We start from the raw sequence: 16,736 nt of genomic DNA, 5'->3' as shown, positions 1-16,736 counted from the left end.
AGGCTTCGGTGCAGCGCTGCTGGCTCTGAAAGGCAGGGACCCACCTGCAAGGACCCGAGAGAGGCCACTCAGAGAATACTGAGCTGCCAGCGGTGGCCAGCAAGGAAATGGGCCTCAGTGCTACCACCCCTACGAGAAACTGAATTCAGGCCACATCCTGAATGAGCCTAAAAGTGGCTTCTCCCCAGAGCCCCCGGGAGGAACACAGCCCTGCTGCAAAGTTGACTTTATCTCAGCCAGAGCCACGTCAGAGTTCTGACCTCTGGAAACTGAGATAATAAACCGGTGTTGTGCTCAACTGTTAAATCTGTGATGATCTGCTCCTGTGGCAACAGGAGGCAAACGCAGCCACCCTCACACCAGCTCCCCACGCCGCCGCGGATCAGCTCTACCACCCTGCGTTACACTCCTGATGACGCTGGCTCTCCCAGCACCCAAACTCCTGGCGCACAGACATGCAGCTGTCCCCTTGCAGAGGAAGATGCTGAGGAAGGAAACCAGCAAATGCCGGAGCCAGGTCCAATGAGTGTGAAGCCCCTGGTCCTGACCGATGGGCTGCCTGGCCTTCCTCTCTGGGCTCTGCAGGGGATGCACCGCCTCTGCCCACCACGGCTGCCCAGCGCTGGGGCCTCCTGCTAGTTCACAGTGGCCTGACAGCGTCACTCAGGTCACCCGACCCCTGGGCAGGCACTCCCACCCAGGCTCCCCAGGAGCCCGTGTCACTGAGTCCTCCGCCAGGTTCGTGGGCAGGCCCCCCTCACCACTGGCTTTCTGCAGCGGGCAGAGCGCACTGTGACACGTGGTGGTGCCCAGGAACTACTGGTGGAGCGGAAGTCCCCACGCTGGGCAGCTTCCGGGCTTGCCTCTTGTGCTCCTTGCCTCACAGTCCTCTCTGAATCAGACCCCTCTGTGACAGAGCCTGTGTGTTCACCGAACTCTCCAGGAGAAGTCCAGGCGAAGCGGTGAGCCTCCTGGCTTGACTGTTTCTGCAGCGCCTGAGACACACGACACAGGTAATGGGCTGGACTCGGGCCCGCGGGCAGCTGACCTCCGCAGCCCGGGAGAGGGTTCAGAGCCAGCAGCAAGTTTGCCTCCTTGGCCACGCGGGGCCCCGGCCCCCAGTCCCACGGCCTTCCACCCCAGCGCCCTGGCTTCATGGCCTGGGCAGACCCCAACCTCTGCTTCCGTGGTTCGCTGCAGTCGCCGGTTGACCGGCTTCCGCGCAGGGCGTTTGAATATGCTCATCAGATCGGAGAGATTAGTCAGAGCAGAGCCCTGCTTCATTAGCCTGGAAGAAGCGTGTTTAGCAGAGACATCACAGCAAACAGGAGGATTGTAAATTATATTATGCCTCAAAGGCCCCTTAGTCCAAGCCACCTGCTTGCCTGCTTCCTGGTCTTCAAACACACAGGCTGATATATTTCTACCCCCTTCTGAGTCGTGCCGGCTAACAGGAAAGTCTTAATTTCATCAAACCCCTGAAATTCCTACTTCCCGTCCACATTAACACCATAATGAACAGCACCGGGCCTGTGTGAACACAGAGGGCGGCCACCCCCGGCTGGGTGTGGGGGCGCGAGGCAGAGCTGTGTGCTTCATCATTTGGGAGCTCGGGGAGGTGTATGGTGCGGGCACCTCCAATTCCAGCCCCTCCAGGAGCAGCAGCGAGACCCGTATTCAAATGCGGGCGGCGGGCCAGGTGTCCGGGAACAGCAGGACAACCAGCCGTGACAGTGACAAATGGTGAGTCCACGGCAGGCAGTGCGCTCCCCTCCTCAGCCTGTCTCCCTGCTCCTGGCGGAGGGATGGAGCTGCAGAGAGGGAGCCTCCCTGGAGGAAAGAGGTCAGCCCGCCTGGGCCAGGCCCGCCCAGCGGGGGGCCTCCTGGGTCAGACAGGTGCGGAGGCCTGGGGCGTGGCCGGCAGGGCCCCGGGTGGCCTCCTTCTCCAGCACCTGGCGACCACCCCCGCACCTCTCCCCCTGCAGACGGGGACCCAGGACTCCTCTCTGCCTGTCGCAGGGGTGTCCTGAGAACAGAGGAGTTGCCTGACAGCAGAATGGCAGAAAGGCGCCGTGAAAGGACCAAGAGCTGTGACTCATCAAACAGATCCGCCCCCGCCCGCCCCCCCCCCACCGAAGTCACTTCGTTTGGTGAGCTCCAATCCACAGAGGATGTGCTCCACTCTGCATCAAGAACTGAGATCAACCCACTAATTGTTTAGAGACAGCAGAGCCTTGAGATAAAGGGGGTTTAACCTGGCAGACAAATTTGCTCTCAGCCTCTGCAATCGGCCAGAATCAGCCACAGAAAGCTGAGGGGAGGGCCCAGAGGGGGCTGTCAGTCTCCCACCACCACAGGGAGAGGAGGTGTGAAGGGGCCCCAGGACTCCCCAGCTCCCTGGAGAGGAGACGGAGGCAGCAGAGGCCTCTGCCACCAGGAAGCTGGTTGCTGCGATTTGCGAAAATGTATAAATTTTCATTACAGCATCTGGCAGCCTTAGGCCAGGTATGCTCTGTAAAAATTAACATCTTTAGGGCAGCTCAGGGCAATTGGGTCATAGCTGTCTTGGGGGCTCTGTCTGGCAAGGGCGGTCCTCCCAGGCTAGGGACACGGCACAGCTGGCCTCCAGCAGGCCACCCCGCCCCCCTCCACAGGCCTGGGGCCACCCCAGCCCTCCCCACAGGCCTGGGGCCGGCCTTCCTGTCTGTCTGCTTCCAGGAGCCGGAAGAGCACGTGCTCGGCCAGGCATTCTCAGGGGAACCTCCCCCCCCCCACCGGGGTGTTCTCCTCCTTCACCTCTCTAAAGGGTCCTTCTGTGGAGGGCTCCCTGCAGGGCACTTGATCTGCATCACATTCGTCTCCATGGCAACCCCGGGAAAGGGGCTCCGCCATCACACGTGGAAGGACGAGACTCGAGACTCGGAGAAGCAAAGCGATTTTCCAGAAAGGAACAAAAAGTGCCCAAGGCTGAAACCCAAAAACAGGGTCTGTCCGCCCCTTGAGAGCAGGCTCCCCTTCAGCTCTGGTCTGGGATCTCAGCACAGACCCGTCAGACACCCGGAAACGTCAGTGAGGAGGGGTTTGCTGTGAAGTCTCCGAGGCCCCTCCTGCCGCTCCCCACCCCTGCAGGCCGGGCAGCCCCAACCCAAGCTCCAGACCCAAAGTGGTCATTCCTCGATAGAGGGGCCTGGCAGGCTACAGTCCACAGGGTCGCATAGAGTCAGACACAACCAAACGACTCAGCACACCCTCACCCGCCCCAAATCAAGACAAATCAGTCTATCAGCTGCTAGTCACATAACTCGGTTTAAACAGGGTTTTAAGCCCCGATGCCTATTTGCAACGGCAGCCGTGCAGCTCTTCACGGAGTATGAATACTGATGACTAGGATCCACCAGGTGGTCCCACCACAGACACACGTCCAGCTGCCTGCGGCTCAACCCTGCAGGGAGACGCTCGAACCCCACCTGTCCAACCGCCTCCCGCAGCTCCCCTGGACCACCAGCACCCTCCCCCCCAGCGAGGTCCTGAGTGTACCCCCTCTACTCCCAGACCCACCCCCCTCTCCCTGTGCCACCTCCAGGAGGTGCCTCAGACTGCGATTGCCTTTGGCTCCTTACTAGAAATAAGAGAAGGGCAGCAGCAGGTGGGGAAGCCTGGAGCAGGGAAGGGGAAGGCACAGCAAAGGGAGAAGTATATAATTTCTCAGCAGTTATCTTACAGGATCAGTTTTCTGTGGTAGTCTGGATCAGTTTCCTATGGCTGCCAAATAACACACCCCAAACTTGGGGCTTAAAGTAACAGAAATTCATGCTCTCGTGTGAAACCAGGAGTCCAAAATCAACGTGTTGCTGGGATCACTCTCCCAAAAGGCTCCAGGAGGGACTCCTTGCCTCCCTCGTCCAGCTTCCAGGGGCGCTGACAACTTGTGGCCAAATCACACAAGTCTTTGCCTCCACTATCAAATGGACTTTCTGTCTGTGTATCTGCATCTGGCTCTGCTTCCTTTGCCTTATAAAGACTTAGCTTTGGACTAAAGGCCCGAGTGTTATGCCCTGAGTCCGGTCCCCCCATACTGGTAGAATAAGACACTCGCAGCAATGCAAAAGCAAGAATGGGGTTTATTTCTAGCTTGAGCTAGGGCTCATGCCTCCTCCAGCGCAGTGGAGTGGGACAAGAGCCCCGAGCCCAGGTCACAGCGGTTTTTATAGTCTCAGATTACATAAGCACCTATTTTTGTTCAAAAGATCAAACTGGCAGAAGCTCATTGGCCAGTTTTTGCGCGCGCGGGGTTTTTCTGGGGGATTTCCCTTTTTACTCTGATTGGCCCGACTTTTGGCGCGCTGGGACTTTTCTAGGGAGGAGTTTCTTAATTTTGGCACTGGCGGGATCTTCTTAGGGAGGAGTTTCTGTGGACTTAGCCTCCACCCTCTCTCCAGGAAATCAAAACTTAGGCCTAAGCAAGGTCTCAGGCCTATCCTGGCTACTCAGATGTTAGGGCTCCTAACACGAGATCCTTACCTTAATTACATTTGCAAAGTCCCTTATTACAAATAAACTCACGGTCTGAGGTTCCAGGCAGATATGTCTTTGGGAAGACACAACTCAGCCAATTATAGTCCACCCTCTGACCCTGAAAACATCCATCCCGTGTGTGGGGTGATGACATAGTTACCTGCTCACTAAATCCACTGAGATCCTGTGTCTGCTCTGGGACCACTGCAGACAGAATGACAGCTAGATGGCCCCCGCCCCCGCAGCAGGCCTCCCTAACATCCAGGATGGTGGGTCTCTACAGGGGCAGGGGAGGACCATCTGCCCCCTCCGCTGAAGCCATGGAAACCGTGCATCCAGGCCGGCCGGTGAGACGTGAGCACACCTGCCCGGGCACGTCTCAGCCAGGCAGTTAGTCCCCAGGGCTGGACGCTCCTGCTCTGGTTTCCCCGCTGCGACGACTGGAGGCCCTGCAGACGGTGGAGCCTGGGCCCCTGAGTGAGGACCCTCCAGTGTCTGATGGAGAAGAAAACTGAGGGAGACAAAACCTTTCTGGTTTCAAGCCACTGGGATTTAGGATTGCTTGCTGCCTGGCCTCAACGCATTCCCAGAGAGACCGCACCTAAGCTGCGGTGACCTTGGTTGACTTTCCTTCATGGGCCTTATTCTTCCCCCAACATCCAGGTGTTTGGGCCCCAAGGACTGACATACACATTTGCATACCCACGCATACAATTAAGGGGATGCTGGTAAGGGAGGCCTCGCCAGTCACAGAACTAACTGAGTGATGCCTCTAACGCAAAGCGTGTGACTCAGAAACCCTCACTCTTTATGTCCCACGTGGGGGAACGTTCCTCTCTCCTTCATATTCCAGCTCTAGGATATTCATATTGATTTTTTTCCCACACAACGGAGATAAACCCAGAGGAAGTGCTTGCATCTGGAAGAGAGAATAAGGGCCGACCCTCTGGGTAAAGGTCCCCGGCAGTTATGACAGTAACCTCCTTCCTCCTTCTCTGTGTGTGGGGTCACTGGCGCCTTCAGATTTAATCACTGACGGGTTTCCCGGTGCCTTCCCTCTGCCTTAACCTCTCCTTGCTCATCCAGACTGATGGGAAATAAATCTTACATCACTGCTGCATTACTCCCTGGCGAAAAATATGCCTTATTAACTAACTCTGGTTTCTAATGCTCAGACGGCTAACACAGAATGAAAAGCTGGAGAGCTGTCTGAATCAGGTGCGTCATTTTGTCACAGCACCAGCGCCCCAGACAGAGCATCTTTATAAACCTGGGAAGCACACACATTTCACATCACAGCCCCTTGCATTTACAATGCAAAGGACTCTGCAGCACATTGTGAGAGGCAGGATTCAAAAGTAGTCCCCTCCAGGGACTGCCCTGGTGGTCTGGAGGTTAAGACCCCACGCTTCCAACGCAGGGTCACTCTGCACTGGAGCATCACCAGGGTTTGATTTCTGGTCAGGGCACCGGATCCCACAGACACAACTAAAGACCCTGCCTGCCAAAACAAAGATTGCAGATCCCACGGGCCGCAGCTAACACCCAGCACCTCCAGACAAATAAAACTAAATATTAAAAAAAAGGCATCCCTCCAGTTTCCATCCTCTGGTTTTCCCATCAAGTTCTAATCTAGACATGGCCGTCTGTACTCACTTTCAGGGCCTCCATATCAAATCACCATAAACTGGGAGGTTTCCTGTTGCTCAGTCACTAAGTCATATCCGACTTTTTGTGACCCCATGGACTGCAGCACGCCAGGCCTCCCTGTCCATCACCAACTCACAGAGCTTGTTCAAACTCATGTCCATTGAGTCATTGATGCCATCCAGCCATCTCATCCTCTGTCACCCCCTTCTCCTCCTGCTCTCAATCTTTCCCAGCATCAGGGTCTTTTCCAATGAGTTGGCTCTTCGCATCTGGTGGCCAGAGTATTGGAGTTTCAGCATCAGTCCTTCCAGTGAATATTCAGGGTTGATTTCCTTTAGGACTAAAACGTCTTAACACAAAAGAAGCATATTCTCTCGAGTTCCGGGCGCTGGAAGTCAGTGTCAGGTTTCAGCAGGACCACGCTCCCCCCGCAGGCTCTGAGGGGTCGTCTTTCCTGGCTCCCCAGCTTCTGGTGGCTCCTGGCGGTCCTCGGCGTCCCGGGCTTGCAGACACATCGCTCCAGCTCTGGCTCCATCTTCGGTGGATGCCTGCCTTCTTCTCTAGGTCTCTGTGTCTCTCTTCTCATAAGGACACCAGTCGTTGGACTCAGGGTCCATCCTAATTCAGGCTAATCCTGGGCCTCAACTATTTACAGCTCCAATGATCCTATTTCCAAACAAGGTCACCCTGAAGTTCTGGTGGACGTGAACTTTGAAGAGACACTATTCACCTCGCTATCACTGGGAAGGGACTTTACAGATGGAATTAAGGTCCCTAATCAGCTGACTTTACTAGCTGACACGCTAGTAAAGTCATGCTCAAAATTCTCCAAGCCAGACTTCAGCAATATGTGAACCGTGAACTCCCAGATGTTCAAGCAGGGTTTAGAAAAGGCAGAGGCACCAGAGATCAAATTGCCAACATCCGCTGGATCATGGAGAAAGCGAGAGAGTTCCAGAAAAACATCTATTTCTGCTTCATTGACTATGCCAAAGCCTTTGACTATGTGGATCACAATAAACTGTGGAAAATTCTGAAAGAGATGGGAATACCAGACCACCTGACCTGCCTCTTGAGAAACCTGTATGCAGGTCAGGAAGCAACAGTCAGAGCTGTACATGGAACAACAGACTGGTTCCAAATAGGAAAAGGAGTACGTCAAGACTGTATATTGTCACCTTGCTTATTTAACTTATATGCAGAGTATATCATGAGGAATGCTGGGCTGGAAGAAGCACAAGCTGGAATCAAGATTGCTGGGGAAAATATCAATAACCTCAGATATGCAGATGACACTACCCTTATGGCAGAAAGTGAAGAGGAACTCAAAAGCCTCTTGATGAAAGTGAAAGAGGAGAGTGAAAAGGTTGGCTTGAAGCTCAACATTCAGAAAACAAAGATCATGGCATCTGGTCCCATCACTTCATGGCAAATAGATGGGGAAACAGTGGAAACAGTATCAGACTTTATTTTGGGGGGCTCCAAAATCACTGCAGATGCTGATTGCAGCCAGGAAATTAAAAGACGCTTACTCCTTCGAAGGAAAGTTATGACCAACCTTGATAATATATTAAAAAGCAGAGACATTACTTTGCCAACAAAGGTCCGTCTAGTCAAGGCTATGGTTTTTCCAGTGGTCATGTATGGATGTGAGAGTTGGACTGTGAAGAAAGCTGATCACTGAAGATTGATGCTTTTGAACTGTGGTGTTGGAGAAGACTCTTGAGAGTCCCTTGGACTGCAAGGAGATCCAACCAGTCCATTCTAAAGGAGATCAATCCTGGGTGTTCATTGGAAGGACTGATGCTAAAGCTGAAACTGCAATACTTTGGCCACCTCATGCGACGAGTTGACTCACTGGAAAAGACTCTGATGCTGGGAAAGGTTGGGGGCAGGAGGAGAAGGGGACAACAGAGAATGAGATGGCTGGATGGCATCACCGACTCTGTGGACATGAGTTTGCGTGAACTCCAGGAGTTGGTGATGGACAGGGAGACCTGGCGTGCTGTGATTCATGGGGTCATGGAGAGTCGGACACGACTGAGCGGCTGAACTGAACTGAACTGAACTGAATCAGCTGACTTTAAAATCGGGAGCATGTCCAGGATTACCTGGGTCGGCCTAGTGTAGTCACGTGAGCCCGTAAAGGCAGAAAAGGAGCAGAAGACTGAGAGGTGAGGCAGAGGGGAGGGAGCAGAGAGTGGAAGCAGGAGGGACCGCGGGCTCTGACGGCGGAGGAAGACGGCCAGGAGCCGAGGGGAGGACAGCCCAGCAGCCAGCCAGCCAACAGGGACCCGGGATGTCAGTCCTGCAACCTCACAGAACTGACTTCTGCCAGCACCCGAATGAGCAGAAGGGGTCTGTCCCAGAACCCCCAGCAGGGAACCCAACCCAGACGACCCTCTGACTTCATCCCATGAGAGCCTGAGCAGAAAACCTCCTGGGGGCTGCAGAGGGGCCCCTCCACTGACACGGGTGCCCAGGAGCGCCAGCACAGAGCCCTGTAGACGGAAGCAAGAGCTGCCCCTCAGGGGGTTCATGTCCAAGCTCTGGAGTACCCATGGGTGCGTGTGGGAAGCCCCCACTCACAGCCGAGCTCCTGCTCTGAGCACCTCCCCATGCAGCCCGCTCGCCCTCCTGCCGGGGCTCTGACCACACCGTGCAGATGAGGAGGCCGAGACGGAGGACACGGTGCCCGGCTTAGCAGCCAGGACGAGCAAGGGGCAGCATCGGGTTCGGCACCTGCTCCTGAGCCAGCATCGGCTGCCCCCAGAGGTTCCAGGTGGCCCTGGGATATATTTCAATAAGCTTTTTGAGTATAACTAGGGCTTCCCCTGTAGCTCAGTTGGTAAAGAATCCACCTGCACTGTGGGATACCCGGGTTCAATCCCTGGGTCAGGACAATCCCCTGGAGAAGGGAATGGCAACCCATTCCAATATCGTTGCCTGAAAAATCTCATGGACAGAGGAGCCTGGTGGGCTGCAGTCCATGGGGTTGCAAAGAGTCGGCCACGACTGAGCGACTAACATTTGAGTGTAACTGAAATTCGCTGTTCTTTTAAAATCAGCAGCAAAAACAGCTGTTTCAGTCACTCATTTATTAATTCAACAACAGTTAATTGCTGAATTGCTGCTGCTATGTGCCAAACCAGAACTGCCTTCATGCTGAATCAGATTGATACTGAAACAGCTATGGCATTGGTCCCAAATGGGCCAGATTCTGAGTCAGACCACTTGGTGCCCTGCAGCCTCCTTCAATGGAGACCATGAACCTACAGGTCAGAGAGGATAGGCCATGGAAGTCCAGTGGGCACCTGGTGTGGGCGGGGGAGAGCATGCAGGGAAGTGTCCCCACGCAGGACAGGGCAGGTCCCCCGGGTCCAGGCACTCCCAGCCCAGCTTGGGGTCATGTGGGTGGTGCAGGCTGCAGGAGGCCAGGGCTTCCAGAGAACACAGCAGTGCTAGCAGGAGGGTGACAGGACACCCAGGGGAGGGTCCCTGGTGGCTGTACTTGGGGCCACAGGTAATGGGCATGAAGGCCCCCAGAGGGGAGTCTGGGCCCCGACAGTAATGACCAGGCCAGGAGCAGGGGGCAGCAGCCTTGGTGGTGGAGAGATCCAGCCCATGCCTGGGAGTCCACGTGGACTCAAGAACAGTCAATGTGCTCCACCCCTGGGGCAGACCCTAACTGTAAAGTCTGCGTGTTTCTAAATGCAAAGTGACCTTCTGAGTTCCCTCCTAAGCCACAGACTGTGGCCTCAAGTTCCATCTGTGGTGTGACTGGCTTCGAGTTTTGGCAACCCACTCCAGTATTCTTGCCTAGAGAATCCTGTGGACATAGGAACCTGGTGGGCTACTTTCCATAGGGTCGCACAGAGTCGGACACGACTGAAGTGACTTAGCTTGTATGCATGCGTTGGAGAAGGAAATGGCAACCCACTCCAGAATTCTTGCCTGGAGAATCCCGGGGATGGAGGAGCCTGGTGGGCTGCCGTCTATGGGGTCGCACAGAGTCAGACACGACTGAAGTGACTTAGTAGCAGCAGCAGCCAACCTGAAGTGCTTTGTCACCCTCAGTCAGCTCGGCCAGAGTGGCAGCAGAGTGAGCCACCCTGCTCCACGCCCCTCGACTCAACCAGAAAAAAGCAAGGTCTCCCCAGATGTCGGCACAGGGCCCAAGTTCAAGGTGTAACTAAATCCAAGATCTGAGACGCTTCCCTGGTGGCTCAGATGGTAAAGATGCCTGCAGTGCAGGAGACCCAGGCTCAATCCCTGGGTCGGGAAGGTCTCCTGGAGAAGGGAACGGCTACCCACTCCAGTAGTCTCACCTGGAGAAACTAACACTTTCAATTTTGCTTTCCATATCTGATAAAGTCAGAAGTCGAAGCACAGGTTCCAAAGATCAAGTGCTTAGATGGGGGGAGCCCCCATCCCTACGGGCCCCAGGTGAGAACCATCCCCCACGCACCACAGCCCTCCCTCCTGTGACGTGTCCGCTGTCATGGACAGGGTCCCAAAGCCTGAGGGCCCTCAGGAGCCTCAGAGAGTTCAGGTGCCTGGCTCTGAGCGCCTCAGAAAAATAGCACCAAAAGAGCAGTGAGGTCAGAGGACACCCAGGGACACCCAGGAGGGTGCCCAGGAGGGACACAGAGGGCCTGAAGGAAGGGTTTCCTCCAGACGGGGCAGGCACCAGCTGAGCTAAGGACTGGGGAAAGGCGGCCGATCAGACGGTCCGGGAGCCTTTGTAATTCCCTAAACTACGCCGGGGGTCCCTGTGGATCAGACCCTGGCAGCGCCCTGTCTCCACCTGTGGGGAGCACGCCTGTACCTCAGTGTAATGGAGAGGAGATGTTAATAAATACAACCTGAAACCACCCGGGCTGCTGCTCCTCCCGCTAAGGAGCGACACGGCCGCTCTTCAGAGCACACTGTGCCTTCCGATGAAACCCCCCGTGAGCCCGCTGCTTCAGACAGGAAGCCCACAGGGCAGAGTCTAGAGGACTCGTGGGGAGACCTCAGTCACGCCGTATGAGGTGGCAGCCGGTGCTGAGGGCCTGCAGGACAGCTGTGCAGAGGCAGAGAGTGAGTATTTCAGCTTTGCAAGCCGTGCGGTCTCTGCTGCAGCTGCTCAACCCGGCCCAGCATCAGAGAAGCAGACCAGACACGATGAACAGCATAGGACTGGGTTCTGAGCTTTTTATCTGAAAGCAGACAAGGAGACAGACTTGACCTGCACATACTGGTATCCTGACCCTGCCTCGCGGGGGTGGGGGGGACACTAGGCTTAGACCCCACAAGGAACGGTGTGTGTGCGTGTTCACTGCGCGCAAGAGTTCAGCAATTTCATTTGAAACTTTCCTAACAGGGTCCCTCTGCTGACGTCTGGATGACAAGAGCAAAGCCTAAGTCGTGAAGCAAATGATTTCCCCCAAATCATCTCCTCAGAGGTCATTTCTAGAAAACGTCACATTCTTGTCTTCTCTCATCCCACACACATCCCAGTGTGTGAAGCACGAATTCAACAAGCTTTTCTTGTGCCACTTCTGGGGACTGCAATGAACAGTACAGACTAGGTCTTGGGCTCCAGTCTCCGAGTTCCAGGGCCCACATTCTAGGGTTAGGGGGGACCTGGTCGCAGTACCAGAGCACCAGGGACTGAGAGGCTAGAGGCTGAGTTCAGCCACACGGCCAGTGATTGAACCAACCATGCCTGCAGAATGCTGTTGTTGTTCAGTCACTAAGTCGTGTCTGACTCTTTGCAGCCCCGTGGACTGCAGCACGCCAGGCTTCCCTATCCTTCACTATCTCCCGGAGTTTGCTCAGATTCACGTCCAATGAGTCAATGACTCTTCAGGGTTGATTTCCTTTAGGACTGACAGTTTGATCTCCTTGCAGTCCAAGGAACTCTCAAGAGTCTTCTCCAGCACCACAGTTCAAAAGCATCAATTCTTTGGCACTCAGCCTTCTTTAAGGTCCAACTCTCACATCCATATATGACTACTAGAAAAACCATAGTTTTGACTGCTCAGACTCACTGGTAAGAACTCTGGGCCACGGGGTTAGGGAGCTTCCTGATTGACAATCATATGGATACACCAGAAAATGAAGCACTCACTTCTCAGGGACAGTGGCCCCTGAACTTGGGACCCTTCCAGACCTCATTGATGTACCTCTTCATCCAACCAATGGTTTTTGCCCTTCATAATAAAATGATCATGGTGAGTATAATGTTTCCTGAGCCCTATGAGTCATTCCAGTGAAGTATTAAACCTGAGAGGGTGCTATAGGAACCCCTGAATTTGTAGCCAAGTTGGACAGAAGTGTAGGTGACCTGGGAAGCCCCAAATGAGGTGAGGACAGCCTTGTGGGAACAGGCCCTTTAACTTACAGACTCTACGCCAACTCTGGGTGCTCAGGCTCAGAACAAAATTGCACCAAAAGACTCCAGAGGTGTCAGCACTCCTGTGGAAGCAACACTGCAGAGGTGAAGTCACAGGGGGTGGGAAGGTCCCCCGCCCCGCCCTTTCCACCTCCTCGCCCTCAGTAGCCCAAGAGGATCCCCTTAGACAGTGCTGTTTCTTCCAGGGCCCAAGCATGTTTGGGTAACAGCAGTGGGGGGGGGGGGGGAAGCTGTCATAAAGTCAGAATTCTTTGAAGGTATCTACCTTCAGGCATTAAAGGTCCAAGGACTCGTTTCGGTGATGAGTGAAATATAAAATCAAAGCTTCATTTCAATGATCAAAGGATAACAGAGCAAAAGAGACCCAATTCTATTGTCAAAGTGATAAAAGACATTAATAATATATCTGCAAGATATCAGTCAGGGGAGGGGGGATCTCCACATGGGAAACTTCCATGCTTTCCTCTCAAGCCCAGGAGGTTTTCCAATAGTTATTCCTGAAATTTTTTAATTAAACCTAATTAGTTCCATCAAGCCAGAGTACGCCATGACTCAGAATTCTCCATGTGAGCCTAAGGGCTGGAAAGCACACTATTTTAATCGTGGAACCTCACCCCCACAGTGAGAGCGATTACAGGTTTTCTGAAGGAGCAGTCCAAGAGCACCTGCAGGACGCTGGAATAAATGATGAGGAAAGGGACCCAGCTGGGACCACAGGCTTCACCGCCACTTCAGCTCTGCCACCTACTTGGCAAGCCACTGAGCCGCTGTTTGAAAGAGATCCAAACCAAGAAAAACATTAACTCTCATGAAACAGCATCGAGGTCCTGCAAGGGCAGAAGAGGCTGGTGCTGCTAATTCCGAGGTTGTCCCGAGAGCTCCTGGACGGAGGAACAGCGGATAAATGACTGCAGAACCCGGGCAGGTCACGTGGGCTGGCTGTGAGCCCAACACCATCTCTCGTTTTCCACATTTTCCATTTTCCTATTGCAAGCTGTTATCCATGTCACTGGTTTTACAGGCTGTTAAATACGCAATTAGTCTAAATAACACACATTCCACTGTATTCCAAGTCACATATTAATTACCAACTTGCATTAATATTAATTAAAGCAAATATAGGGAAGGGGCCTTTGATCAACTGGAAACTATACTCTTCATAAACTAAAACGGTTTCTCCCAAATTCTGGACTGACTAGAGAAACCAGATGGAGGACACACACCACGATTTCCACTGGAACATGAAAATCCAAGTTTCCAGAGCTTCTATAAACCTATTGACTGTAAAAGTACTTGCAGAATCCAAAACAAGGCAGAAATTGATAGATCAGTTTTTAAAGTTCATGGCGTTAATCATTTAATCCAAATAATAATGTGATCACAGGAGCCCCAAATCAATAATCGTTTGTGCCCGACTCCCTGTTCCCTTCTGCATAAAATAAAATCATCCAAGCTATGTCTTTCCCAAAAATGTTTTAATAACAAATCAATCTTCAAGTTGGAAAAAATGGGGCTTTTTAAAATGATTTTAAAATAGGTTTTTCTACTGGCATAATGAAATTTCTTTTCCAGATAAATGCTTTTATTTTTTCAGATAAAAATCCTAAAATACCTTTTGCTTAAATTCTGCCATTCTATTAGAAAGATGTAAATAGGTGAGTTTTGAGAGTAACTCCCGAGGACCGCTGTCCCCAAAGCAGCCAGCTAGGAGGGGAGGGGTAGCCCCAAAAGATGGGACAGGCCAGTTTTTGAAACAGAAAACCAAAGGAAGCCAGGCCATGGCCGGGCCGGAGGGCTCCCATGCAGAGAAGCTGCACAAAGCAGGGAGCATCTGCCTACACTGCTTCATCCCTGAACGGCCACCATGCAGAAAATGAGCGCGAGCGATGGGGGGTGGGTGGGACCCTCGTCCCCACCCCCTGCAGGAGAACGTCGCGCTGCCCTAACTGACCAGCCCCCAGGCAAGGCTCACGTCAGCACTCAGCCCTCCTGCCCAATTCAGTTCTCTCCTTCCTGCCGGGCCTGTCAGCTGAAGACTGTCCCTCCATTAGATGAGTTTGCAGGCACTGTCGTTTCTGTGACTGGGTTTTACTCTCCAGCTGCAGCACCAGCTAATGTTCTCTGCCTGTGATGAGCCCCACGGTGGGGCCGTGCGCAAGGCGGAGAGGGAGCAGAGAAATGAGACTCTGTGAGCAGCCCGTCCCCGACATGTGCCAGGGTGTCTCCCCTGTGGGGATGTGTGGGGCAGCTGGCAGGATCACAGGGCCCACGGGAGAGCACAGGGCAGCGTCAGCCAGGAAGGCATAAAACCGTCTGTGCATGGGAGCTGGGCCCAGGGGGTGCCTTTGGTTTCCTGGGAAAGGCCAACAATTCGTGGATTCACGGTGGGACCAGGCATTGCACTGCCAAGGAATACCACACCCACAACACTTGCTGCGCAAATGCCACACTCCCACACTCTGGGCGTTTCTACAACAGGCCTGGCTCCCTGACAAGCTGGAAGGACACTTTCATTGCTATAAACACACACACACAAGCTCACATGGAAGACGAGTGTCCATTCTCTGAGCAAATCCAGACCCACATCTCAAGGGGAGCAGACAGAGAGGGACAGGATGGGTGCCTGGGCTCTGAGAGGTCTGGGCCTCGGGTGCCATGAGTCACGGTGGAGGGACCAGACGTGGGAACCCATAGGAGAGAGAATTATCAGTGAGAACCTCCCATCTTTCAAAAACCAGGCCAGCAGAGAGTGGAAGAGTCTACTTTCTAAAGGAGGTGAGTTACCAGGGATGCCCAGTAAAGATCCAGGACCACGAAGACCATCCCTGCAGGGCTGAAGGTCACCCGTCCCCTGTGTCTTTTGGAGAAGGCCCACATGGCATGTACAGGCTGCCCTGGGCCCAGCCCTCCCCTCAGCTGCCCATCACCTTCTCCCAAGCTTGGTCAGCGGATGCGTCAAGCCTTCTGCACAGACCACAGCTGCCAGCCACTGGTTCCTCTCACACCTCCCTCTCCAATCTCACCTCCAACCCCTCCTCTGAGGGCAGTTTGCCCTGGCCTGGCCCCTCACACCCCTACACCATACTCTCCTTTGACAAAGTCCTCGTCCAGCCCCCAGCAGGGCCATCCTGTCCAGTCCTGTCTCCATCCAAATCCAATTCATTGCTATATACTAGCATGTACAGAGATTGCCTTCTGAAAATTACACAATGCTATAAATCAAAGAAGACTTAAGGAAAAGTAGAGACATACCATGTTCATGGATTGGAAGACTCAACATAATAACGACGTCAATTCTTTCCAAACTGATATACAGGTTTAATGTAATTTCTATCAAAATCCCAGCTAGAGATTTTATAAATAGAAACAAGATTATTGTAAAATTTATATGAAAAGGCAAAGGAACTTGAAGAACTAAAATAGTTTTGAAAAAGTAGACTAAGAAAGGATCAGTCTACCTGATTTCAAGACCTACTATTAATCTGTAGATACAAGACTCAAGACTGTATGGTGCTGGCAGAAAGAGGCACAGATAATGGAGCAGAAGGAGGAGCCAAAAACAGACCCACACTGACGCCAACTGACTTTCCACAAATATGAAAAACAAGGCAATGCCGGGAAGACAGCTTCTGCAACAAATGGTGCTGGAACATGAGTTGATCATCCATAGGCAAGAAAACAGAACAGGACTTGGACCTGTGTCTTACACCTGATTCAAAAATTAGCTACAAATAGATCGCAGACAAAGGCAAAATATAAAACTATACTTTGATGGGGTGCTCATGGTTTATAACATAAATGGCGTTACTTTGAGAGAGGGATAACTGAGGTATGGCACTGGGTTTCTTTTCTTTTTGCAGCCTGAGGCAGCTGTAAAATAACTTAATGCAGCTTTTTACAACTGTGTATTCTATGGTATTTTTTCATTTGGTGAAATCTTAACTGTTAATGTTTTTGGCATTGTGCTTTATTTATTAAATAAAAATTTAAATAAAAATAAAAATAATTTATTAAATAAAAATTTTTAAAAAACTATAAAAATTTTAGGAAATAAAAATTATTTATTAAATAAAATTTTTAAAAAACTATAAAAATTTTAGGAAATAAAACAGGAGATAATCTTCACAGTCTAGGACTAGGCAAAGAGTTCTTAGACTTGATACCAAAACCA

This window comes from Moschus berezovskii, chromosome 12, assembly GCF_049115385.1.
Source record: "Moschus berezovskii isolate FMDL1 chromosome 12, NW_MosBer_1.0, whole genome shotgun sequence".
Lineage (NCBI taxonomy): Eukaryota > Metazoa > Chordata > Mammalia > Artiodactyla > Moschidae > Moschus > Moschus berezovskii.
The sequence above is the reverse complement of the archived record's forward strand: the minus strand, read 5'-3'. Positions refer to the sequence as shown.